The sequence below is a fragment of the Microtus pennsylvanicus genome, chromosome 10 (genome assembly GCF_037038515.1).
Source record: "Microtus pennsylvanicus isolate mMicPen1 chromosome 10, mMicPen1.hap1, whole genome shotgun sequence".
Classification (NCBI taxonomy): Eukaryota; Metazoa; Chordata; class Mammalia; order Rodentia; family Cricetidae; genus Microtus; species Microtus pennsylvanicus.
Window position 1 is genome coordinate 64,035,936 of NC_134588.1, and position 24,891 is coordinate 64,060,826.

General features: G+C 40.7%; 1 protein-coding gene and 1 long non-coding RNA gene across 4 annotated transcripts in view; both read right to left on the minus strand.

Moving 5' to 3' along the window:
• The window catches only part of Fhit (fragile histidine triad diadenosine triphosphatase), a 1,412,380-nt gene that overhangs the window by 273,494 nt on the left and 1,113,995 nt on the right, over positions 1 to 24,891 (minus strand). The gene's annotated exons all lie outside the window — the stretch shown is intronic.
• The window catches only part of LOC142859222 (uncharacterized), a 321,618-nt gene that overhangs the window by 1,566 nt on the left and 295,161 nt on the right, over positions 1 to 24,891 (minus strand). Inside the window, exon 2 of the long non-coding RNA XR_012912139.1 lies at positions 9,245 to 9,314. This is a non-coding gene — a long non-coding RNA (uncharacterized LOC142859222). The remainder of the gene's footprint in view (positions 1 to 9,244; positions 9,315 to 24,891) is intronic.

A 24,891-nucleotide genomic window follows, 5' to 3' on the forward strand; every position in this document is an offset into this window, starting at 1 on the left:
TGCAAACCTTGTGGTTTTCTGGCCTCAGCTTCCTGAGTCAGTGTGAATATAGTTGTGTACCATCATGCAGAGTCTCTTAAAGATGTTTTAAGTTATCATTAATGTCACTTGAAAGAACATCATGCCTTTTTAAAGACAAGAATCAATGCATTTGGTTTAAATAGCACACTCAAAGAGCTTTGAAACAAAGTAAATTCTATTCCCTTGGCAATGTAGGTACTTCAACGAATTTTCATATTGCAAAATAGAACTGTGAACTTCAAATTTAGTAATTATGGTTCTATGCTAAAATGAAGAAGTGTAGAATGGTGATGGTTTGGATGACATCTTTCTTCATTGAATACTATCATAGCATTGCAGTTACTCAATGAAGAATTAATGGTATACTTGATAAGTATAGACATGTAGTCTAAAACAAATGGAATACCTAGATTGTGATCAACTGAGAAGAGTGTGATAAAGGTCATGATACGGCTCTATACAGGGTTGGGTAATTTTTTCACGTGTATCTATTAGCTCATCTTTTATCCTAGGAAATCCTCAGGTCAAAGATAAAGTAAAGCCATGGTCATGTGGACAATATCAAGGTAAAGTTATGTAATTAGTGCTCTTTGATTCACCATCAGCACTTAAATGTGGCACTCAATGCTCAAAGGTGAGAATTACATTGATAGAGAAAGCAAAAGGGACTTCAAATAAAACATTCGGACATAGCCTTTGACTTAAATTTCACATATATTTTCTGTGAATTTTTCAACACAAAGGGTTGATGTGGGCTGGAATCACGTTGTGCAAAATATGTTGTAAATTAAATTGCACAGATGCAAAAAAAGTAAACAGTATCAGAAGGAGAATAAAAACAGCAAAGACATTGTTTCTTGTGTCCTACTATCTTATTTAGGGTTATTGTTGCTGTGAAGAGACCACAGCAGCTTTTACAAAGAAAACATTTAATTTATGTGACTTGCATACACTTTAGAAGTCAGTCCATTATCATCATGGCAGGACACGACAGTGTGCAGACAGACATGGTGCTGAAGAAGTAGCTTAGAGTCCTCCATCTTGCGGGCAATAAAAAGTAGACTGAGGTACTGGGTCAGGCTTGGGCATATATGAGATCTCAAAGCTAACCTCCACAGTAACACAATTCCTCCAATAAAGCTGTAGCTACTTCAACAAAGTCAAACCTCCCAACAGTGCCATTTCCTATGAGCTTATGCAGGCCAATTACATTAAAAATACCGCATTCTCCTCCCTGGTCCCAATAATCTTGTAACAATATCATAATGCAAAATTTATTCAGTTCAATTTCAAAAGTCCCCATAGTCTACCACAGTGTCAACAATGTTTTAAAGTCCAAAGTTCAAAGTCTCTTCTGAGATTCATACAATCTCTTAACTTTAATCCCTGTAAAAATCAAAATCAAGAAGCAGATCACATACTTCCAACATATAACAGCACAGGATATAAGTTATCATTCCAAAACATAGGGAAGGGAACACAGTGAGGAAATATTGGACCAAACCAGCTGGGCAAATTCCAAACTCTGCTTCTTCATGTCTAATGTAAAAATACTTTTCAAACCTCCAAATCCATTCAGCTTTGTTGACCGCAATATACTTCTTTTTTTTGGGCTGGTTCCACTCCCTGTTAGCAGCTGTCCTTGGCAAGTATCCCATGACTCTGGCATCTCTACATCTTAAGGTCTCCAAGGCAATTTAGGCTTCAACTTCACAGGTTCATGCAATGGCCTCTCTAGGCCTCCATTTAGGGACATCCCTGACACTTGCATGACCTCAGAGGCTTTTCTTAGTCTTGTGGGCAAATTCTATAACCCACTTCTTTTTTTCCTGCACTCTAGAACCACATGACCAAAGCTGTTAAGTTCTGCTGCTTACTGAGGCGGGAAGATGGCTCCCTCATTCAATCACATCTTCATCATCTTCAAACCATATATTCTATAGTTTTCTTCACTGTCTAAACTTGGCTGTCCTGAAACTGCATCTCTAGACCAGGCAGGCCTCAAACTCAGCCTTACCAGAGCTAGGATTAAAGGCATGTACCACCATACTGGGCTCTATGCTTCTCTTTAATACCTTTACACAAGTTGGAAATTTCGTTTGGGAAGATCTTGCCCTGAGGTCATCACTCCCTTTATTCCATTTCTTAATCCATTTATCTCCTTGAACATGGGGTTTAGTGCTATTCTACTGCCTGGTGTCTCTTTTTCAATCTGTGCATTCTGTATTTTTATTTGCTCAGCTTCGTTCTTTTTATTATAAATCTTCATCAGAGTTAACACTGATAACTACACAACATAGTCTATATTAAGCTGTTCTGTGATTTCCTCTGTAAAAGAAATTAATACAAAACTCTTCACTTTAGCCTCAGGCCGACTTTTGGACAAGGACAAAAAGCAGCCACATTCTTCACTAAAATATCACAAGGTCAGTCTCTAGGCCACATACTCACATTCTTCTCTGAAACCTCTTGTTCCCCACAGTTCAAATCATTCTCAGTGGCACTGTTGTCTATTAGTATGACCCATCAAGCAGTTCTTAAAGCTTTTCTAAGCCCAAAGTTCCAAAGTCCACTTCCTTCTAACAAAAACATGGACAGGCCTATCACAACAATACCCCAATCCATAGCAGCAACTTATGTCTTAGTGAGAGTTTCTATTACTATGAAAAGATATCATGACCATGGCAACTCTTTATAAAGAACAACATGTAAATTTGGCAGCTCACTTTACAGTTCAGAGGTTCCATTCATTATTATCAGAGATGGGGCATGTCGCATCCAGGCAGACATGGTGCTGGAGAGTTAGCTGATTGTCCTACATCTTGCAGGCAACGGGAAGTTGACTGAGACAGTGGGTGATATCCTGAGCACAGGAAACCTCAAAGCCCACCACCACAGTGACACACTTCCTCTAACAGGGACACACCTACTCTAACAAAGCCACAGCTCCTAATAATGCCACCCCCTATGAGCTTATGGGGGCCAACCACATTCAAACTACTACATCTAGTGGCAATCAGTAACTCTTGGAGCTTTGTTATTATAATTATTATTACAACCACTTCTCTGTTACAGATTTGGAAGTTCATGATCAAAATGTTCAAATGAATGTTGGAGTTATGAAGTGAAACTCTGGGGGGAGGCATAAAGCATAGTTGCTCACTGCATCTCAATGCCTCCCTAGAATATGTAGGTCTCCATATATGCACCATATTCCTTACTACAGTGCTACAGGAAAATACTATAGTGGTATAGAAAAATACTAGTTCCATGATACATTTCTTTATACAAAATTTTTGTAGTCTAATAAGACTGTAAAGCACTGGATATAATGTAATTTATCTTTCCTTAGCCTCATCAGGATATTTAATGCCTAGTCTGAATTATGTCCTTCCAAAAGAAATTGTACTCAGCAGTATTTCTCAAATTTGCATAACTATAAAATTATAATCATCATTTTACTAACTTAAAAATGTGTGCATGTGTGCATGCATGTGTTCATGTGCTTGTTTGCATGTGCATGTTGTGGGAAGGCAGGTGCTCCAGTACCACTGTGTATATGTAGAGGTCTGAGAACAAGTGTCAGGAGTCATTTCTTGTTTTTTTTTCCTTAGGTCAATCTCAGGAAGTTAGGCTACAGGGCATTGCTTCTATCTGCTGAGCTATCCACCACTCAAACTTGTTGTTTAGTTAATTCATTACAGAAATCTATGTAGGACAAATGTTATAGAGGATATTCTTCAGCAGTCACCAACATCATTATTTAAAAGAGAGACTCTGGAGTTCTCCGGGTTTAAAATACAACTTGAAATTTGGGCATGACGACTCACGCTTATGATCCCAGCACATAGGAGGCTGAGGCTGGAGCTCCAGGATAGCCTGAGCCCATAAAAGGAGATCCTATCAATCATCAATCAATACCACTGAATATATATATCTTCTGAGTCATGTAGATGAGAGAGGGAGAGAGAAAGAGAGAACATTCTGTGCTAAGAGGTAGAGTATTAAAATATTATCACATGAGATATGATTGTCATTAGGAATGTTGGTCAAACATTTTGATTTATTACCAAGTCTGGATCCTGGTAGTTGAGTAATACTCTAGGACTTTAGGTATAAGTATCAACAGCAAAAATGATAAGCATCACTTCCAGGCCTGAGTCCCAATTCCCAGTATGAAGGCTCTAGAACTTTCTTTCCCACTTTTAGACAACTGGCCATGCTGTGCTAGGGTGTGACTGACCTAGAAGTCTAGGGCCTGGGATACACACTTCTTGTCACAACGCCTAGACAAAGTATATTATTACATAGTTTTTTATCTCTTTTCTTATCTCCATCCAACTTGTAGTAGCTGCTTAGAGCACTGTAGTCAGGAGGTTTCTGAGGCCCAGCTAGGGATCCGGAGGGAATAATAGGGGATGTGTTAGTTTTGACTGTCGTGAGGGAGGCAAGAATATCAGTGCACATACGGAGGACCTGACGCTCTTCAATGATAAAGCAATAAAACTATTTTCTCAAGGACTCCCTTTTCTCCTTTCTTAATGATATAGAAGTCATTTCTGGGTCTCACAGTGGCCTGAGTAACCATTATGGAAATCTATTATTATTGTTATTGTGCTACAGATAGAGAGAAGTAACTGTGATTCGGATAATTTTAGTTAAGAGAGTTCTGGAAAAGAAGATGGACTGTCACTCAAATGTGTCTGTCCATCATTCGTAAAGAGAAGAATGGGACACATGAAATATGAAAATGCTATAAAAATGCTCTCAGGAGTTCTAGGTTGGAGGCATGCTGGGACTTAAGAAATATCACACACATGACAGCTGAAAGTTTTAAGAATCATCCCTAATGAGAAAATTTTAATAACTACAGTTAATATTTAGTGTGAAAACCATATCTAAAATGCTATAAATAGGTTTTTACATGAAAGATGGATCAGAGAGTATACTAAAAATGCATAATTACTGGAGCTCTTCTAAAAATAAAACATGGAATAAAAATAGTTCCCCAACAACCTGACATGTATACAGAACTATCAGCATCACTAGTGAGCTAATCTAAGCTCATAGAATGTCAGAGCAATGTTAGACCCCCCCCCCCCCAATTCCAGCACTCCCCAGACATATGCCAGAGTGAGCTCCATTACATCCAGAGAAGTATCTGGATTTGAATTTTAGGATTCTTTTTTCATTCTTTTCAAGAGCCATTTTGCATTAGGTCTTCAGAAGCCACCCTATCCTTACCACCTAAAGACGATGAGCTAATAGGTATGAACATGGAAAAAGAAGAGAGAAAATGAGAGGCTCAAAGGTGAGAGGTTCAAAGTTTTGGGCAGAGATGATAGCCAAGATTTCCAGAACTGGAGAAATAGCCCGAATAAAGACAGACACAGCTACCATTCTTGGTTCCATACACTGAGCTACATAAAGGGGTTCAGTTACAATTTGTTCAAAGATAAATGTAGCCTGTTTGTTGCTACTCTTGGAAAGAAAAACTTTTTATGATTATTTAAATTATTTTGTTGTGTGTATGCATAGAATGTATACATACAATACACGTATATGTTGTATAAATGCAGATGTATACATAACATGGCACTTTTGAAGCTCAGAGGGCAATCTCTGAGGTCAGTCCTCTCCTTCCACTTCTTTGGGGGCAGGATCCAACAGTCTCACCACCACATAAACCAGACTTACTGGCCCAGAACCTATGGATTTCTTTTGTCCTGCCTTCTGTATTGCTGTAGGAGTGCTGGAATTACAGAGGTGAGGTAACCTTAGCAAGTTTTACCCAGGTCTTGGGATCTCAAGTCAGATTTCATACTTAGGTAGTAAGAAGTTTTTTCAACTGAGCCACACCCCCTGCAAATAATATTTTCTTCAGGAACATGAGGTTTCTTATGAGATCAACAAAAAAGTCAAGACTCCACTTATTTAAATGTAAGTAACAAATTGTAAATGTATTCAACCCCCAAACAAAAAAGATTACAGATCTCAGTTCTGTATCGCTGTGGCATAATCCTATCACATTCTGTGTAGATGCGTTGATCTCATTGGTTTAATAAAGAGTTAACTGGCCTATAGATAGGCAGGAAGAGGTTAGGCAGGAGAGCCAGACTGAGAGAATAGTGGGAGAAGAAGGGTAGAATGATTTCTGATTGGCCTTAACAATAAAAACACGGAGTCACTAGTCAGATGAAGAGGAAGCAGGACATGTACAAGATGTATATATGCATATATACATACATACATACATACATACATACATACATACTGAACCCGGGGCCTTGTATATCCTTGCCAAGTGCTCTACTGCAATGTTCTAGCTCCGGTCTCCTGCTTTATTTTGAGATGAGGTCTTACAGTTCAGGTTTGTCTGCAGCTATGCAACCCATGTGGCCTTGTCTGTTTTCCTTGCAATGTTCCTCTAACAGCCTCTTGGATGTCGGGATTACTTGTGTGTATAGCCATATCTGGCTATGTTTTTTGATTTGTTCTGTGTTTTGCTGTGTTCTATGAATTTAGGAATTGAACCCAAGGCCTTGCACAGGATAAGGAAGTCCTCTGCCACTGAATTATATCTCCAGCCCTGAGACAAGGTAACCATGGTAGAAGAGATAAGACCTGAGTTGAGAACTCAAAGATGGAACAGTTCAGAAGAAAAGCATCCAAAGCTAAACTTACTAAGCTGCAGTGTATTTGACCCATAGATCAGAAAGTTCAATGAAGAATATAAGCCTTCAGGAGCCTTGGCCAATATGCTGCATGTATTGTAGAAGCAGACAGAGGCTGCTAAAACATTTAAGGCAGCATTTAAGGTACAGGCTTACGGAGGAATCTGAGTTCTCTTTAAGAAAGAATGTTCTAATTTCTTGGTAGAAAGATTCAAGCAGAACAAGAATAACAGCATAAGGTCACTGAATATGTCTTTACATAAGGTGAGAGCGATAAAACAGGCATGCAGATAGTCTGAGGTGCAGTCCTAAAGTTAGAACTTCAAGACTGACTGACAGGCAAAGTATGAGCTCATTCAGGGAGGATTCAAGAATTTGGGCTTAAGATGGATGGAGAATGATGTAAAATAGGGGATAAAGTACAGACTGGAATGGGGTCTTCATTCGCATACAGTTCCTTCAGCTATAACTTGTAACTAGAAGATTCTTTCCTGCCTGCCAGTTTCGGAATAACCACTCAGAGGTTTAATATGAATTACAAACTGTTTGGCCTATTAACTCAGGCTTATTATTAACTAGCTATTACAACTTAAATTAACCTATTTCTATTAGTTTATTTTTTTAACCACAAGGCTCATGGGTTGTTATTTCCTATTTTGCTTTTTCTGGCAGCTGCTGGCATCACCCAGACTCTGCCTTCTTTCTCCCTGTGGCTCTGCTTCCATTTCCTGCCTGGCTCTATTTTGCTTGGCAATTGACCAAATCAGCTTCTTTATTAACCAATGGTAGTAAAACACATTCACAGCACACAGAGGGGCATCCCACATCAGTAACTAAAATTTCCTAATTTGAGTTGCAGTTTCGTTCCAGGGATTCTTCAGATCTAAAATTGCTTGGAGGCCATCAAAATGGCACAGTGAGTAAAGGTGCTTGCTGTCAAGTCTCATGACAAAGTTGGGGTCCCATGATCTATATGGTGAAAGCAAAGAACCAACTCATACAAATTATGTACACACACACACACACACACACAGAGAGAGAGAGAGAGAGAGACAGAGACAGAGACAGAGACAGAGAGACAGAGAGAGAGAATATAATAAAAATATTTAAAATTGTTTAGGGCAAATAAATGGCATCTGTGTATATACTCATTGTTTCCCTATGGTCTGCAATTTGATTTTAGAAAAGTCATAGCATCCAGATCCTCCATGAGGTTCACTGATTTAGATTAGAAACATGGCTCTGCACATTAAAAAACAAAACAAAACCCTGTATCTCAGTGGTAAAGAATGTGAGGTCCTGCATCCATCTCGATAATCCAGTTGCCTTGAAGTGCAAAACTACTTGAGCAAACAATTCATTGTCCTAAACAGTGACAAATAGGCACCGACTCTGTTCACTTTGACTTGGAATCTAATAGAGCTACTCATGGAAAATAAAGGGGAAGAAAGGGTTCGTTTTACATGTGAGCCATGTGCTACCATCCCCACGGATGACCTCTTCACAAAAGACAAGCCGGAGAGTTTTCGTGGCCCAACACTGAAGTCATTTTAATCTGACTGAATAGTGAACAATTTAAGATATGTCTCCTCTAACAAAAGCCAGCTGGACACAGAAAGATGACTGTGTGATCCATTCAAAATTGAAGAATAGACCGCATCATTTACAACAACAAAATGTAGAAAATTCTATCAGAGGCAAACAAAACGAAAATTCTCAGCAGTGAATTATTTCCAAATGCTTCCCAAACAGGAAGCAAAAGGCATCCGTGTGTCACCATGGAAGCATCAAACACAGAAAACATTAATCAGGCCAACTTTGAAAACAAAGCAAAGACTCCCTGAAAAGCAACCAGCCAGGAACAGCACCGTCAGAGTCAAGAAGGTAGGCTTCCTCCACAGTGACCTCTTTGACAACAATTCTCCACACTTACCATTAAATTTTCAAGATCTTTAAAGAGAAAATAACAACAGTATTATTTGTCCTACATTCTTAAATTTCCGTCCTAGTAAAGTCAACTTCCAAAGACTCAACGGCATCTTTAAAACAGTCATAGAAAGAAACGCATTTACTAAGCCTGGGTTTCAATCAAGAAATCCCTCCTCTTCTAAGCTGGGACTCACTTTCACAAATCTCTTAAATTCTCTTTCCAAAGCAGGATTGATATTTGCACCTGCGTCACTAGGGTATGGTTTCTGCACCCACTGCATGTCAAATTATAGAATGTCTCATATCACAAAGTAAAGGCTGGGGGAAAAAATGACTGCTTTTTTTTTTAAGTCAGTGGAATTGAATTACACTGAAGGTTTCCTTCTATTCTCTTTGCACCCATTATGTGAAGCTGTGACTTTAATACTCTCTCGTTAACACCAGCCATACCATTAAGGGACACCAGTGTTCAGTGTTCGCTGAAAGCTTTACATATGTGATTCCAGGCTCACTCACCCGTCCACCTCCATGTCCTGTTTGCTCCCTTGTCTGCAGCTTTCTTGCTCATCACAATGCAAGCTTCATTGGAATGGGAAATTGCTCCTTCTATCTTCACTTACCTCCTTTACAGTTCCAACTGTATGAAACATATATGTTTTCAAAAAATAATCCATGGTTATTTCCAAAGCCCTAAATGCAAAAGAAACACTGCATATACTTCATTGAGTCTATTCAGAATCTCACTAGGCTCTCTTTAGTGTGTGAAGAAACAAAAGCAAATCATTCAAATTGGGAGGGATAATATTTTGGACTTTGAGTGCTACTGATAGCCAAAGAGCTGTCTATGGATCAGTGCTGACTAAGGGACTTCCTGCTGTAATGGAGAGGTTCCATAGTCTGTGCTGCTCAGTCCTGAAGCTGGTAACTATCCACAGCTACTGAGACAGGAAGCAGCCATTTGTTTGATCTCAGGTAGCCCGGAAGTTTGGCTACTTTCTGCAATACTCTTGGAACTAACTTTTGACAGCTACAGAGAGCCCTCTCATCCCACAGCTTCCAAATGCATAATTCTAGCTACCACAATTTAGTTAAATAACGCCATTTCCCGGGAGTATGGTTCAGTTTCAGCTGCCATGAAAGATTAACTCTGAGGAACTGCAATCAAGTACAAACTGTACCACTAGTTCATTTCCAGTCCACAAATCGCAATGGAGAAAACAGAGGGCCATGATGACTGCTAACATTTCTTCTTTTCAAATTGCCACATTGGTCACTGGGTATCTGGAATGCAGCCACACATAGCCAACGAAGTGGCCAACAAAGTGTATGTTGCCCTGTGGCCTCCCACTTATAAAGTCTCAGTATCCTTCACTAAAACAATCAAAAAAGAAACCTGGGCTTGAAAAATATAAAAACACAGTGAAAAAGGGAAATGCGGTAACCTGGAACGTGGACTTCGCACCTGAACAGAAATGAAGCTCTAGAGAAAATAGAAACCACAGAAACCCAGAATATGTTGTGTGCCCAGCCGTGGGAGCTCAACAAATCCAAATGCTGACAGACAGAAGCACAGCAGCAGACAGGAGCACAGCAGCTACCACAGAAGGGAGGTAGATGTTCCAGAGGAAGAGAGGCAAGCAAAAAACAAAACAAAAAAAACCAAAAACCCACATTACTGAATGTTTCCTATTTCACACTGACTGCATGAAGCCTGAAATACTGGAAGAGGAGATGCGCTGGAAAAGGCACAGATTCTAAGACTTCAGCACTGATTGAGAAAATGAAGGCAAAGAAGTGCCATTCAAGTAGCTCTTGGTAAGTGCTTCAAAAATAGTATCCTTTCGTTTTCAATGTTTCTTTGAAAGATTGAAACCAGAGTGCACTACTTAAGTATTAGTTTTTCAATATTTACAACTCCATAAACTCTAATAAATTATGGCAAGATTGATTGTTTTGAGAAATGGTAAGGGTCACAAAAAAGCCTTCCTTCTGCCATTCATTGTTTTTACTTGATATGAGTTCAGTTTGAATGGTCGTTTTCACAGTCATACCCTGAGATACAAGATGAAGGAGACCTGTACTTAAGACTAGTTAAATGTGCAGGGCTGGATGAGTTAAATGTATGGCAATCACACATGTAAAAGTCATGCCAAGAACTCGTATCCTGCCCTGCAAGCACACAAGTTGGTACCAATAGGATGACATGAAGCAAGGACTATAGATGACATTAAGAGACCCAATCCTCTCTACAGGAAGAAAGAACCTTCCTGTCATCCCCTGCGCTCAACTCCCCAACACACTGTTCGGCAAAAAGAAAGCCAACAGTTTACTTTGCCCTCATGCCACCAAGTCTCCGGCTCCTTGAATGCATCATTAAATCTGATTGTTAATCACTGAGCCTTTTTCTTCATCAAATGTCCTCTTGTACATTAGATGTACATCCCAGCATAGCCAGGGGGAGATGAGGCAATCTGTGACAACAGTGCCATGTTCGTCTCCTATTCCAAATGGAGAGGTTGCAGAAGGAGCCATCTGGATCCTTCCCCTCAGACTGCTCTGCTAGAATCCCTTTACACCACGTGATACCTCTCCGTGGTCCAAAAACTACATCGAAGCATATGCCGCATATCATTCAAATGTAGGTCCAAAGACCAGCACATGGGCTCAGGGGTTCTCAATCCACGTCATTACGTAATAGACTGGCCGTCTGGTTAAAGCAGCCCTTCTATCATTACATCTTCCATACTTGGATCATTCATAGGAAATTCTAAGACTGTACTATTCATCTGTACTTTGGAGTTTCCTCTAGAGTGTGCATCCTGCTCTGCACATAGATCTTACATGGGTGAATAAGAAGGCTAGGAGCGGGTGGTAGGTGGCTGGAGAGCCGGGTGGGTTTAAAGAACAAACGTCTGCTTCTGTGAACTGTTATGTAAACGAATGACTGCTAACATGAATCACTGCTCAATTAATAAATGAGTTAGGCTAAGAAAACCTATTATATTTTAATCAGTGTAAATTAGGAAAGAGGTAGGTGTCGTCCTCCAGGACAATGTCTCCCGTTCACAACTGCACACTTCCCGGGCCGCCTTCCTCTTTCTGGCTGCTCTAATCTGCAGGCGAGGATTCTTCCTGCGGGTGAGCTCCCCAGGTCCAGCTCGCCATGTGCTCAACACCATGGAGGCGCTTTGCTTCACAGCGGCGTGTGTGAAAACAGCTTGGGATTTTTGTGCTGAGAATAAGCTCAAGATGAGTCAACACAGAACTGTTGTTTCCACAAAAACACATTTTATCTCAGACTGTGAGGGAGGAGATTTCTCACTCTGATCTTGTTGGCGGGGACACTCTGTAGACTTCTGTCATATTGGGGAGTCACCAGGGACAGCCTACAGCACACACACCAAAGTCATCAGTTTCCCTGAGGAAAAGCAAGTGTGGAAATAATGAGGGACAGAGGGCCAGGCTTACCGGCACAGTGCTGGGAAGACGGGGAGGTGCGGGTTCGTCAACTAGCAAGCAGTACACGAGAATGTGCATCTAGCCTATAGACTGTGAAGTGACGTGCATCTCTGGTTGAACTCTAGTTTGACCACCTTTCACCTGCTAATGTTAGGCACCTGAGTTCTTGGAGGACCAATTAGGACTGCTACCAAATGGATACTGCTTGTTCTATGTGAGTTACACAAGACGATATTAAACAGCATATGTAAGAGAAAGCGCTCAAAAATATTCTAGCTCTACAAGAAAAAGGACTAGAGGATTTATAAAAAAAACCAAACCCATCATTTATAGTCCTTAATGAAATGATGGATTCATGCAAACTGATTACTGGATGGCTTGGCTGGAGGGTCTTGTTTTAGAAAAAATTGCAGAATTATTTCCTTATTGACATGCATGTGCCAGTCAGAGGGCAACTTAGAGAAGTCAGTTCTCTCCCCCATGTGAGCCCTAGGGATTGAACTCAGGCCGTCAGACTTGGTGGGAAGGGGTTAACCCACTTGTGACATCTTGCTGGTACAAGTCTGGGGTGTTCAGCATGAAGGGCCTACAGGTGTTTAGTGGAAGAAAGAGGATCTGTGCACAGGAATGGAAAAATGTGAGTATTTATCTGTACTTAAATCTTAATAAATATTACATTTCCTTAAATCACAAATGCAGTAGCGATGACAAACCACAGCAGGTAGCAAGTACCTTAAAATATACATGAGATGGTAACTATTTCAGGTTTCTTACAATATAATTCACCCCATAATTACCTGTTATTGTCATTAGAGAACCACGGTCATCGTCATTCACGCTGCCAGTTCTCATCTGATATGAAATGAAGAAGTATACCCTTTGCTGTATCATGGGTAGGCTTACGAAAACTACAGATATCTATCTGATAAATTCTTTGTATCCCTGGATACTTAACTGTCCTAATATAAAAACATAGTTTTGAGACACAGCTTGTTATTATGTAAACAAGGCCAGCCTCAAGCTCAACAATCCTCCTGCCTCAGCTTCTTGGGTGCTGGAATTATAGGTGCACAGCGTCAAACATGGCTCAAAGTAATGTGTAAAAGGAGAGACAGGCTGACAAAGGATCCCACCTAAGAAATGGGAGGACCTTCTGCTGGAAATCAGGTTTCATGAGTTATTATACAGAAAAGGACTGGTCACCATCTAAAACAAATATTTATTTTGCAGCTAAGAAATTACACCTTTCTAATACAAATATTGGCCATACATGTCTACTACAAGCCCCACAAAGACAGACATGTTCTCTGCTTACACTCCCCAAGCAGTAGCCAGTAATTTCATTTGACATGGCATTATAGCAGATGAACTACGAAAGTGTCCGTTTTACTTGATTTTAACTAATCTATATTTGAACAGATAATTGTAGCCATCTTATACCCTATTATAAAGCCCACCTTAGGGAGATTAATTACTTTATGCCAAACGAAAAGGCAGAGTTCTAACTCTCCAAGAGAAGCAGATGTGCACCGCAGAACAGCATGCAGGAGTGCTCTGTAGAGATCCTGGGCATCACAACATCGGATCGCAAGCCCTAGTGACAAATGTGGATCCTCTTTGGATCCTGGTATCGGGAATTAGTCACACGTAGTAAGGGTGGGTCGCAAATGTTGGTCCTGTCTGTGTATGGTCCTTGTGGACCAGATGACAGTGAATATCATTGAATTACAACTAGGAAGACTGGTACGTTTCTACTTTTGTGGTTTCTGAAAAACTTATCGTTGAGTGTGTGTGTGTGTTTCCACATAATACCGTGCTACACGCGGACACCATCACCCAAGCACGCTTTGCACACTGATGACATTCCTCCCCACACACCTTTCTTTCCGTTTCTCCCATCGCTGTTAGCCCCCGCTGTTTTAGTTTCGCAGATACATTTAGTTGTGACTAAAGCAAAATAAAACTGATGAAAATGTCTACCGCAGGTCTCAGGAGGCTGGGAGTCAGGCTGCCTCTGATCTTCGGGAAAACCATCTGGGCAGTTCTTCCGGAGTCTGGATGTGAATGCTGGCCTTGGCCCTGGACTACCCTTTCCTACTTTGGGCACTCTGTCTAATCTCTCATTCAGATTGTATCTCTGACCATGTATCCCTGTTCCCAGAGTACTGTGGGGGTTCTGATGCCATGTATCTTCTTAGCTGTCTAGAGGTGTTCTGTCCTTCAAGTTTCAGTGTAAGTCCTCTTACATTCCTGAGTTTCCTGGTAGGGCAGTACTCTGAAGGCCTTGGTCTACCAAGACACTAAACCCATAAAGGACTTTTTGAAAATGACATGTTGATGATGTTGACCAATTGGTAGACTGCTTACCTAGCATGCATGAAACCTGAGGTTTGTCCAAAAGCACAGTATCAAGCCAAGCTTAGTGGCACATACGGGCCTATAACCTCAGAACACTCAACGCAGAGACGCAGAGATAGGAGGTCCAGGAATCCAAGGGCTACACAGAACCTCCCTGTTTACACAGAAAAAGAAAGGTGTCCCATTTCCCTTATTGCCCAATACTGAAACTATCCTGGCAACACCTCCTCCCTTGTCTTCCTCCTCCGCCTTTTTCTTCTTCTGCTAATAATTTTATCTTCCTTCCTTCCTTCCTTCCTTCCTTCCTTCCTTCCTTCTTTCCTTCCTTCCTCCCTCCCTCTCTCCCTCCCCCCTCCTTCGTTCCTTTCATTTCACCTTTCTCTATAGAACATTTGTTGCTTAGAATACAGTCCCAATTTTCTGAGGTTGTGTCCTAAGCCCAGCTCTGGCCAGTCACTCCACTCTCACAGGAACAGGAACCCCTCAGACCTTGCCAATCTCCTGGAGAGACTGCATTCTGTTGTTGTTGTTTTGTTTTGTTTGCTGTTTGTTTGTTTTCATGTTGCACTTTTTAAGGCTTCTTATTTCTTTTTGTTATTACATGAGAAATTTTGGGGCCATCACATACTTCTTCTGATAAACGTTATCTAGTTTCTCCTGGTTTATTTCCTACAGATTCTAGCAGCCCACCCTTCCTTGGTATCTACCATATTGGAGACTTCAAGTCTAGCCTGTTTTTAAGAACAGAGACTGATATGTATAGAGTTGTGATCCAAGGATTTTTAGGAACTAGAATAACATAGTTTAGCAACAGCAGAAGTGAATAGGTGGATCACTGTGGGAAACCAAGGTAGCAACTAAGACATGGTAGGGGTCAACAAACATTCTTTATACTATTTTTTCTCTATTTTTGAGTATGTTTGAAATGCATAAAAATATCCAAAAAACAATAGGAACAATTATTCTTTACCAAGCACTCATGAGATACAAACATGGTCCAAAGACCTATCCAGTTCTCTCCACATTTCCGCTTCACAACTATGAGACAGACTCTGCCTGTCCTTGCTACTGTTTTGCTTACAAAGACCGACTCTTCAGTGAAGAATCCAGCAGAAGGTCAAGACAAATGGTTTTGCTCGTGAGCTTTCGCTCTCTGATCCTCCTGACCTTTGAACTTTTCTGAGTCAGGGAACATGTCCTTCAGTAAATTCTCTAAGTTGGACTCTTGGTTAGGCTCCACTCAGTCAGCCGACAGAATGTGTTGCTTGATTTTACTCATCAGAGAATCAGTACATATCACCTTTCCCTTTCAAGTAGAAGGGGAAAGCGACACAAGAATTTCATTATCTGTGGGCGAGGAGATGATGCGACCAAGAAAATGCTGCATTGCAATGACTCCATTTATCCAGTTTCAAATTTCCCATAAATCATAGGGAAACATCTTCCCCAGGCTGCCATTTGACTAAGAAATGTCCATGGTATATCTTTGTCAACATGTTTCAGAATATAAATCCCAAATTACAAAAAGTAAAGTTGGTCTAAAGGCTGTCGTCATATATTATATCACTTGGAAAGAAATATTGGTGACCTTATCCAGTATGACTGTTATAATAGTAATAAAATTGAATCTTGGAAGATTACACTTCTGGTCAAAGTAGTAAAATGTGACCTTATTCTATTCAACATTGACATTTATTATATTAATTCATATGTAAAAAACTGCATTAAAATGATATTAAAGCCCTGGTTGGAAATGAGAATGTTCAAGAACTCCCGAAATTAGATTTAACTTTACCAACCATTCATGCTGTTGAGCCTGTTTGATGCAAATCAAGCTAAATTTCTTTCGCCCATCTCCGATTCAGTTCTCATTTTATTATTATTACCGTCTCATTCACACAGAATGTATTTCTTCCCTGGTGCTTCTTCAAACATTGTATAAACCTAAATTCATTTTCATCATGCTCAGGAGGAGAGAAAGATAACACAGAACAATGAATATACAAGCCCCAGACAGAGGAGCCAGCCACCTGCATGTGTTGGGAAAATCTCCTCAGGCCAATAAAACTGCAGTTAGCACAGTACACATTATTACTCTATCAGGTCCTAAGAAGGGTACTGAGGCCCAGGGGTGAGGATTCCACAGAACGACTGGCCCAGATGCAAAAAAGTATCACTCGAAGGATATTGTATCAGTAAAATATTTGCTACCTTGTTGTCAGGTTTTCTTTTTCTTTTTAAAAACCTGTCAATGTTTTATTGAGAAATTTGTTTAAATGTAAATTGGGTAAACTTGTAGTTTAGGGGTGAAAGAGTGAATTGAGGGCAAAGCTCACGCACACATCTAATGACTGTTACTTTTGTGTTAAAACATGAGTTTTAACGTCGCCATCATAAACCCCAACCCTCTTTCCAACCATGTCACCACAGCCAATGTTTCACAGAGACAAAACGCCCAATGAAAGCGAAGGGTTCACTCTATGGTTAGTTATTTCCACTGCTGAAGATTTGTGGCTGGATTGGAAGACACATGGTGGGATAGCATGCCAGATGAAGAGGCCTAATTATGAGCAGAAAGTGAAGACCCACGGAAAGAAGCCGTGGACAGGATAGACCCATTTCCTACACTCAGCTCCATCATCCACAGTTTCTGCTGTGTCTCAAGAGTCCTCAGCAGACATTTCTGATTCAAGTTTTTTCTTACTATTTTCTGAGTAAAATGCACTAAGTCCTATGCTCAAAATAAAATAAATACGTCTGTATTTACCCATTTTCCTCAGTTAATACTGCTCTGTGCTCAAACAGCCTTCCAATTTTATTTCATTAGATGAAGCTAAGCCAGGCCATGCTAATATGCAATCCTGGATCTCAGACACCTTTTGCCTATGCCTGTGCACTGGGGAGATAGTACAGCATTCTTCCCTCCCTTGCTATGTAGGCACCCAGGCTGGTAATCATCAGCTTAAAAACCGTTGGGAATCAGGCTGGGGGAAAGAAACTCCTCATGATCTTGTACTAGAAGCTAGGGGCTTGGTTCAGTGGATCCCTATTTCCCCTTCTAGTCAGGTAGCCCTACTCATATTGCTTGAAACAGAACTAAATGCATTTGGCCAGCACCATCAATGGAGCCAGGTCAAGGATGCTGCATTGCCCTCTTCTACGGCTGGCTTGCCAAGGACAGGCAAAGCCCTGAGGTGCCATGTAGGAGAATCTTCACTCCTTCTTCTATGGCAGTCCTGTGCCCCCTCACACATGACTGGATTCATCGCCATGGGTCCCAAATCTGATGATTCTGCCCAAATGGAGCAAGGTAGATTCTACCCCACAGCTTCTTAAAAGGCTCAATCGGTCCTTTGTCTGGGATGAGATGGTCCACATGATTAATGTACAATCCAGGGTCTCCACTGGGATTCTGTGCTTCCCACAACGCCTTAGTGCATTAATACTGCCTGAATGATTGAACAAGGCTGCCTGTATAATGAGAATTTCATCTCTGAAGGCTTCATATACCCTAGAGGCCAGTAATCCTTGATAAGTAATAAACTATTTTTATTTTTCTCTTATTTATATCATAAAGATACTTAAAATAACACTAAGGTTATCATAAAGATGAAATAGAAATGAACCACAATCCCACCATCTTAAACCAACAAATGCTTTCATTCCTTTTCATCCAAGATCTATTCAAGGGGCATTTATTTACTTCATTAAGCTATATTCACAGTATACACAAAGGGCAGAGGAATTCTAAACAAAGTACAGTGCCATCCAGTCAGCACCCATCTTCCCCAAGGCAAAGTCACATTAGGTCACAGCTTAAGACCAAATTTTATTTCACACAACGTAAGCCCCAGTGATTTTAAGGCACTGGAGCTACTCGGTACAGCCACCACATTGGGAGACAGCAGTATGTTTTCTCATTTGATCGCCCTCTTGGCCTAGTTCTAGAAGCTGCTAAGAGTACAAGAAGCTTTTTGTTCATCACAAGAAGGGAAAAGAGCAGGTGCTAAAACTTGGACGATTTTGGAGAGGTCAGGGAAACTGGACATGTTGCCAGGCCACTGCCCAATCAGTCAGGAACAAATAACAGCACAAACATTAACATGACGCACACTGCAACACATTCACTTGGCTCTTGCTCTTAAATTCTTCTTATTGTCCTATAGCTCTACTCAGTGAATCTGACTGTCTGTTATTTTATGACACACTCTTACTATTTAGGTAATATCTAAGTTGGAACTCTTTCTGAGGCAAGGAGAATGTACACACATTCTTTTATGCTATCAAACAAGTAAAACGCAGAGTTGATCAGCAATCCGGGTTGTCTCCTAACACACTGAACCCACTTCCTATGGAGTCAAGCTTAAACTATGTACTTATAGCTGCTCTAAGGCAGAGAAAGAACGAACAATCCAATACCTTGCAATCATATTAAATTTTAGAGTGATGACTTCTCAACTATTTTCTATTTTAATAACTGATAGAATATTAGGTTTTCAAGCTATAATATTTTAAACTTTTACGTTCAGTTTCTCAGCTACTGCCACAAACTCATAATTTATAGTATTACATTTTTTGAAAGGGTTTATTATTTTATGTGCCATGGTTATTGATCTGAATCAAATCTTTCTTACCTGATTCAACCGAATAAAATGCGACTATTTATGAATTTTAAACACTGCCATAATTCACACAGCACGTGCCAAGCCTACTATATTATGAATAATATTACTTATTTTTCTAAGAGTGCAATAATAGTTACCTAAGACATAAATATGCTCTGGAAATTTGTCAAAATAAGTGCTCTTAGGCAATATTTTTCTATGACTCTAGACAGTTGTCAGCACCTTTCTCTTCAATCTTAATGTTGTCTCAATATCCACGAAATGCTAGTTCGATAGTTATTTTTCTGAGTTGTGCCTTCACCAAGGTGCAAAGCATTAAACACCTGGAATACTGCTCGAATATTCTTCAGGGAGAAATGTCGGTGGCAAATGAAAGGGAAACCATTTTCAAGCAGAAAAAGTTGCTTGCTGCTGATAAAGAATTTATGTCAGAGTGTGCCTATGAAGCGGAAAAAAAAATCAAGATGAAGAGAAATCTAATATTAACAGGTAGTGGAGCACAAAACAAATATCAGCCCCAAAATGATCAAAATTATATACGAGACATGCATTGTGTCTGTGTTCCAGTTAGCAACTGCTGAGTAACAAATGACCCCAAAGTCCAGTGACCTAAGGAACAGTCATCACCTAGTACCTGTCCTAATGCCTGATGGTCAGAAAGCTTACACACACACACACACACACACACACACACACACACACAGAAAGAGAGAGAGGGACAGAGACAGAGACAGAGGATAGAGATGGACAATAAACCAAGCAAAGCCAGATTACCTTAAGGAGTTAGACTTTAAAATTTACACAGTTCCGAATTCAAGTAAAATTATGTATACTCGATGGAAAAAGCATCAAATATCCCACTGGAAGGAGGTGGGAGGTCCTTGGACTCCCCACAGGGCAGGGAACCCTGACTGCTCTTCGGGGTGATGAGAGAGGGGGAAGTTGATTGGGGGTAGGGGAAGGGAAATAGGAGGTGGTGGCAGGGAGGAGACAGAAATCTTTAATAAATAAATAAATTTAAAAAAAAAGAAAAGAAAAACTAAGGGAAGAAGTAATGGACAATACTATTCAAGATATAATCTACAAACTACTTGTTAACAAGTTCACAATAAGGTTAAGCACAAATCCAATCACTTAGAAACTTTTACTTCAAGTAGATAAAAGTTTGTGTCTGTGAACCCAATAAATATCATCATTTTGGTTTTTTTAAAAAAAAGAACAAGCATGCTAGGTCGACACACCTCAGAAAACCCCACATACAAAAGCAGAGCAAGAACACCAGGCTCCAATGCTTACTAGCTCTCTCTCTCGAGCCTGACACTATGCAGGACACTGAAGACAAGACAAGGAACAGCCTACGAGGTAAGTCTCTCTACCCAGAAGCTCTCTGGAGGATGCAGCAGAGCAAATGCATTTTCTAGCAGCTGTGTAAAGAGAAGAAACCTTAGGATGGAGCTGGGAGGAACTGGAGGATGATGCATAGTAATTTCCTCCCCCCCCCATGACCTTCTAACGTGGGCAGAGGCTGGACTATGTGATCAACCTACTTGCCAACTTTGCCTACAAGAAATCTGCCCTAGAATGTGCTTCTTAACCATGCTCTCACACTAGAGAGTGATATGGGTATAACTCGAAATGTTCAGAAAATGGGGCACTGATTTCCACCCGGTACACTCAAACTCAGACAATCCGGACCAATTCTGGGTGACTCTCAATAAAGATATCCACTTAGAAAGGGTTTCAAAAAGGACCATTTTGAAGCTCACAAGCACTGGACTTGAAAGAATAGAGCAAAACAGCCCTGTGAGCTATTTAATTAGAGAGAATCCCTGGGTGTGAAAGAGAGTCCAGAGTATGTGTGTATGGAGGCAGGGGAGTGGGGAAGTAGGAATACTATCTAAGAAAGAGCACAGCCTCCTGGACGTGTGACTTTGGGTAAGTGTGATGCCACTGGTGTCTGGGTGTCAGCATCCACAGATGTGGTAAGAGTGGCAGCTTGCTCAGTGAGTTGCAAAGATTCCCAGGGTGGGAGGGGGTAAGTGGAAGTTCTCAGCACATTGCCTGACACCTAATAATGTGTCACCTTGAACATGGCTTGATGCTGCTATTTCGGTCCTTGTATAGCTCTTTATTGACGCAATCTACAGCGTTCCAGATTCTGACTCTTCAGCCTTCCTGGGTCACTAATAATTCTATGACCTTGAGGGGTTACACTTAGCTGCATGTGACCTTGTTTCCTTAACTATGAAATTAAGAACATTCATCTAAGTCAGTGAGCGTGAAATCTGTTCTGAGAAATGTTAGAGTTTCTGCGTAAGTAGGCCAGCCTGCCAGAGCCCTGCAAACCTGCCTCTGTTCATCCCGGTGCCTTAGATCTGATGCCCAGACCCTGAGCTTTGATACAAGATCATGTTTGCCCCCAGGCCTTTTCACACACTAAAAAAGACATAAAGTTTATAGAACAGTTGATAGAATAGTAGCTACTATCTGCTCCCTCGACTTTTCAGAACCTGGATAATGTTGTGATAAGCAATTGTTCATTGCTAATTTGTAACAGCTCACTTTCAGTTTGTCTTATTTTGCAAACCTGCAGTCAACCCACCAACACCTATGAAACAGCAGAAGCAAAAACACAGACCCAGCCCTTTTACCATGGGAGAACTGTGATAAAAGCGTTTCTGGCTTACTCTCTCTTGGGACATCTTAGAATCAGGGATACAGGGTAGAAAGCATTCACTCTGTCAGTTCTGAGGTCATAACTTTGACAAACTACATCGCTTTTCAGAGTCAACTGTCTCCACCTGTGAGGTAGAAAAGATTATAGGCACTTATAAATTTGTATTGAAGAATCGCTTGTTAGTGATTCCTCACTTGGTAAATACTTATGGAGAACCGAACACGCTGTCTCAGAATACACTGGTGAGCAAAAAGGTGGTAACAATCACCAAAAAAATCAAAGCAATATTAGCAAGCACCAGTATCTGTAAGATGGCTATATATACGTACATCAAAAAGTACAACTACGAATATGTCTAAACACTGATTTCTCATCCAAAGTTCATTTCTTGCTTGCTTGGCTTTCTTCACAGTCTGTTGGAATGGCAGTGGTGAAATACAGCTATAATTCCTCGTATGTAAAAGTCCTGTCTTTTCACAAACATCCTCTAGGCCTGTCTCCTGGCTCTCGTGTGCTCAAAATCTGTTCATATGATCCTGATGCTACTACTGGGTGGACTGAGTTTATGTCACAGAGATTTGGGACAGAATCTGGGCCAGGTAAGATTTAAAGGACTAGAAGCTGTGGGAGAAAGTGCCCGAACAATTCCAGCTCACTTTCATGTTGGAGATGTACAGGTAAAAACATGCTTTTGTGGTGAAGAAAAAAAAATGCCTGGGGCGGGGGTGGGTGGGTGACGTGGCTATTGCTATCTTGGGAGACTCTAGGACAAACTGGATTTCCTTTGAGTTGATTCTGAGCAGCTTTGAAAGCAACTGTGGGTGGGGAACAAACCGTCTAGAGCCACAAAAGTGTGTTAGGACCTCCAATATTAAGGTCACAGTCATCTGAAAAACTCAAAATGGAAGTTGACAAAAGCGAAAAACCTTTGTCATTAGATCTATCTATATTCAAATCATAACTCTAGCGTGTTTTCTAAATAGCTGACACACTTACTAAAGTACTGACACATTTAAAATTAAGTCTTACAACCATAAGTACCTTTACACATGAGCCTTTTATGCACACCACCGCTGGAGCCAAACCTGAAGCCCCTACCCTCTGACCCAGACCTGATCCTGGGGAGAAGATCTCAAACCCAGCCTGTTGAGGAACCACGCCCACACAGGCAGCTCCCAGCTGTGTCCTGAGGTTCCTGCCACCTTGAAAACAAGCTGGGAAGAGAAGCAGCTCAGAAGCACTTTGGTTCTCCTTGTTTCCTTCCTGGTTTCCTTTGGGGCCAAAGGCTTCTTTCTGAATGTAAGCATTAGATGATACAGGATGATGGACACAAGGCCCTTGGAACAGTCTCTGCTTCATTAGCCAGAGACCTCTTTACTCTTAGGCCCGAGAAGGAGGTAGGGAAAGAAGTGCTGGCTCAGAACTTCCTTAGACTGCTGGTCTGTGTTGATTCTAGTATCACAGTCAGTTTAGGACAACCCCATTCCATTAGCCCCCAAAGACCAGAGCAACCAGAAGTGATGACTGACAAACTATCAGAGGCAGAAGATACCAAGTAAGAAACACTTGGGAAACACAAAAGGAGCTTGGCTTCTACTGATTTCTTTCCATTTCCCCATTAAGTGTGTAGTTTTAATGATTAGTACTGAAAATGGCCTCTGTAAAGCTTCCCTGTATTTGTGGTAGTTTGAATGTAATTGACCCCCATAATCTTATAGGGAGTGTCACTATTAGGAGATATGGCCTTGTTAGAGGAAATGTGTCACAATGGGGGCGGGCTTCGAGGTTTCCTATGCTCAGGATACTGCCCAGTATCTCAGTGGGTTTCCTGTTGCCTGTAAGATGTAGGCACCAGCACCATGTCTGCCTGTATGCTGCCATGCTCCCCGCCATGATGATAATGGACTGAACCTCTGAAACTGTAAGCAAGCCACCCCAACTAAATGTTTTCCTTTATAAGAGTTGCTGTGGTCACGAAGTCTCTTCACAACAATAGAAACCGTAAGACAGTACAGTTACTAAATTTTAAACATAAAAATCTCTTCAATATTTTTATCTAGAAAAAAAGTCTCATTTTGCTCTTCTGAGAGTTCATTCATATTTCACAGCAGAATTTTGTGTCCCTTTGGTGAAGATGCGTGGCAGCTTCCCACCGACCGTCTATGAGGAGACACTTTCACCTCACGTTAGCCATCAGCAACAGCTTATCAAACACGGTCCGATGTGTCTCCTCGCCCAGGGCTCCTTGGAACTCTTTCTGATTTGTTATTCTCAGGGAAAGGGCACTCACAATTTATCAGAAGTCACTTTCTTGGTGATTTGAGTCCCCCTAAAAGCACACACAGATAAACTTATATGAATGAGCACATAGTTCCCCTAGCTGGAGACCAAGCATTCAAAAAATGAGCTTATGAGTGGCCATGCTCATTCTAACCACTGCATTGACCGAGCACCTCACTTGTTTTTAATCCCAAAATACATAATTAATTTTAATACCTTAGCAATAAACTAACGACTGACTAAAACCTTGTGGCTTTTGCTCTTCTCTGAGGCTACGATAGAACATTTTGCTGAGGTGGAAGGGATAATGTAAAAATCTATTTAATCATTCAAATGATTATAAAGCTCGAAAATAATAAGTAGAATAGTCCAGATGATATGGTGAGTAATATTTCAGCATCCACTCAACCCTCCAACTGTGAAGCCAAAGTATTTATCCAAAATTCAATCCCTTCCATTTTTCTCTTTTAACTGTTTTAAGTCAAAAAACGGTTGTATTGATCCTTTTTTCTTTGACTTGTGCAAGAATCACATGTGAACAGATTACAAGTGCTGCTTTATAGCACAGACGAAAGTTATACCAACTTAAGCCCTAAAATCACAAAGACATGGTTTTATTGGATAAGAGAATATGGTTTGACAGGTCTTTCATTAGAGCCGGACAAGTCTGTGTTGACAGATGAGCTGTCTCTTCATGAGCTAAACCGCAAGGTTTAAATTTTTTGATTAACTTCTACCAAGTAACAGCCAGGGAAGTTTTAGAACAACGTCTTTAAACTTTGAAGTAGAACAGAATGTTCAGAAAACACACCAGGACTCCTGAAACGATACTAATGCATTGTGGGTAAGAGGACCCAGGATGCACCTT